At 38.9% G+C, this 3,187-nt stretch overlaps 1 protein-coding gene and 1 long non-coding RNA gene across 2 annotated transcripts in view; one reads left to right on the plus strand and one right to left on the minus strand.

Moving 5' to 3' along the window:
- The window catches only part of LOC107702456 (uncharacterized), a 2,656-nt gene extending 1,893 nt beyond the window's left edge, over nucleotides 1–763 (plus strand). The window contains exon 3 of the long non-coding RNA XR_001635759.1: nucleotides 700–763. This is a non-coding gene — a long non-coding RNA (uncharacterized LOC107702456). The remainder of the gene's footprint in view (nucleotides 1–699) is intronic.
- The window catches only part of LOC107702455 (ectonucleoside triphosphate diphosphohydrolase 1-like), a 29,111-nt gene that overhangs the window by 13,700 nt on the left and 12,224 nt on the right, over nucleotides 1–3,187 (minus strand). The gene's annotated exons all lie outside the window — the stretch shown is intronic.

A 3,187-nucleotide genomic window follows, 5' to 3' on the forward strand; every position in this document is an offset into this window, starting at 1 on the left:
AAATAACGACTTTATTCAACAATTCGTCTCCTCTGTGTCTCTCCGCATCACCGTAGTGCCATTTTGGAGAACATCCGCTGAATGCAAGCAGCGTAAGCTCTTCTGTGTCAGCCGCGACACAAGGATACATTTTCTAACATGTCTGATATTAACTTAGTGACACTCTTATGGAAATATGATAATATTTTGTAATTGTCATTTAAATCGGACAAATTTTTAACTCTCGTTTTTTCTTTTTTTTTTTTTAATGCTCTAAACAATGTAGTGACATCAAAAAATACAAATTTTTTTCCTAAAATGTTTTGCCAGGTCTTAAGAGGTTAATGAGTTCACACGTAATGTAAAGAATGTTTAATTCATACTGGAAGCCGGAGGGCGCTCTTGCACAGAAACTCCACATATCCATAGCAGAAGAAATACTACTGACAATGCTCCAGGAAGGTATCCAGTTATCGCTGAATAAAACGCACAATGGAGGTAGAGACATTTTAACTGATGAAACTTGAGGAAAATAAACATAAGTTTGAAAGCACACCTTTCAGCCAATCAGTATAGCATATTCAGCTTCTGTAGACCTACTCATAGGTGAATTTAACTCATAATCATGATGAACTCAATTTCATGATGAACTTCACACAGTTAATTGAATTGAATCATTGCTATTAAAACAATCTGTATTTTGTTTACTTTATTTTACAGGTTGGAACAAACATGGTGGAATTCCTTAACCGAGTAGAGTCCACAAAACCCCATCCATTTGTCATGGCGATTTGAAATTGCCAGCAGATCGCTCGGGCATTGATCATAATCAATGGACAGGTAAGGATATTCTGGACAATTTTCAAAAGGAATTGCAAATTGTATATTTAATTGCATTTTTCCACATGTGGATGCTGGAACATCCTATTGATTACACAGTTTGAAAGCACACCTTTCAGCCAATCAGTATAGCATATTCAGCTTCTGTAGACCTACTCATAGGTGAATTTAACTCATAATCATGATGAACTCAATTTCATGATGAACTTCACACAGTTAATTGAATTGAATCATTGCTATTAAAACAATCTGTATTTTGTTTACTTTATTTTACAGGTTGGAACAAACATGGTGGAATTCCTTAACCGAGTAGAGTCCACAAAACCCCATCCATTTGTCATGGCGATTTGAAATTGCCAGCAGATCTCTCAGGCATTGATCATAATCAATGGACAGGTAAGGATATTCTGGACAGTTTTCAAAAGGAATTGCAAATTGTATATTTAATTGCATTTTTCCACATGTGGACTCATAAATTGTGACATAGTCCAAACACAACTGAAAATCTTGCATTACCATTTGTGTTTTCGCTTTCGTGAACTCACAGTGACTGCCACATTTCAAATGGAAAAGCAACTGTAACTGTATTTCCCATGTCTTACAAGTAATGAGTCTGTCGTATTTAAATAGCAATATTAATTACCATGTCTGGTTTTTCACTCTCTCTATGCCGTGCATGTAATATGCCAAAACTCAAATGGAATCGCAATTCATTTAGCATTTGAATTTCAGATGCCTTACACAGAAACCTGTCAATCCGTGTCAGGGGTGGGACTATACTATGGGGCGTGTTTGTATTGGGAGGTGACGTCACTCACAAACGATTGTGCCAAATAAAATAATTCATAAATAATTTTGTCGTTTTTTACCCCAAATCTCTCACTGTTTGCACTCTGATGCACGTCAGCAAAACAACATTGCAATTCTACTCTTATTTGCCTATTTGCATCTTACCCTATATTCTATTCCTCTCTTCTTGAGGCAGGTGAAAAGCATTTGGTTAATGGTGAATATTGACCAATAGTACCGTTGTGGCTCCCACTGTTAGCAGGGGATAGTCGCTGCATTTGGGGTAAAAACGACAGAATTATTTATTGTGTAAGGTGCCAAGAATATAGGGAGACCCGGGCACAATTGTCTGTGAGTGACGTCATGCATCTACGCTAACATTAGTCTGTTTCATTCTTATTCCGAGGTCACCATAGCCACCCGGATCCAGTCAGTATCCAGATCAGATGGTCACTGCAGTCATCCGGATCTAGTCTGTATCCAGACCAGATGGTGGATCAGCACGTAGAGATGACCTCGACAGCTCTGAATGTCAGCTGAGACCAGGACATCTAGATGAGCCCCAGAGACAGATCCCCAGACCTCGTCACCTAGACGGCCATCGGCACAAGGCCACGGGAACCAGATGAGTCCACTGCACAATCAGACTCTGCTGCAGCCTGGAATTGAACTGCTGGTTCATCTGGCCAGAGGAGAACTGGCCCCCCGACTGAGCCTGGTTTCTCCCAAAGTTTTTTTCTCCAATTCTGTCACCAATGGAATTTTGGTTCCTTGTCACTGTCGCCTTTGGCTTGTAGTTAGGGACACTTAATTTCTGGCAATATTGTCAACTTGATTGCACAGATACTATTTCAACTGAACTAAGCTAAACGATGACATCACTGAATTAATAATGAATTGACTTTAGCTGAAAAATTGAGTGTTTACTATTGTCCTCTTGCATTATCGACAGTATTTTCCTGTTTAATTCTTTAAAGCTGCTTTGATGCAATCTGTATTATATAAAGCACTATTACTCATAATAAATACAGTTGCAAATGGACTTTGCTTTTTCATTTGAAATTTGGCAGTCACCGTGCATTCTGCATTCGGCAAACAGTACTGCAAGATTTGCAGTTGTGTTTGGATTATGTCACAATTTGTCACATGTGGAAAACACAATTGAAAATATAATTTGCAATTCCTTTTGAAAATTGTCTGGAATATCCTTCCATAGACAGGCTCTATAGCAGAGCACACTGCTCTCAGCTGTAGATCTTTGCTTCAAAGCTTTCTAAAAGTGTTTGACGATAGTTCACTCAAAAATGAAAATTCTGTAATTAATTACTCACCCTGGTCTGAAAGCTCTCGGATTTCATCTAAAATATCTTGTGTTCCAAAGATGAACGAAGGTCTTACAGGTTTGTAACGACATGAGGGTGAGTAATAAGGCCCAATCCCAATTCTATTTTATACCCCTTCCCCTACCCCTACCCCTCCGCCTACCCCTTCCCCTTGTCTCTTGAAACAGAGTGTCAAGGGGTAGGGGTGAAAATATTCCCCTAAGAATTGGGACACCACTACTATACGTCACACGTCA

This window comes from Sinocyclocheilus anshuiensis, unplaced genomic scaffold (genome assembly GCF_001515605.1).
Source record: "Sinocyclocheilus anshuiensis isolate Anshui unplaced genomic scaffold, SAMN03320099.WGS_v1.1 scaffold190, whole genome shotgun sequence".
Classification (NCBI taxonomy): Eukaryota; Metazoa; Chordata; class Actinopteri; order Cypriniformes; family Cyprinidae; genus Sinocyclocheilus; species Sinocyclocheilus anshuiensis.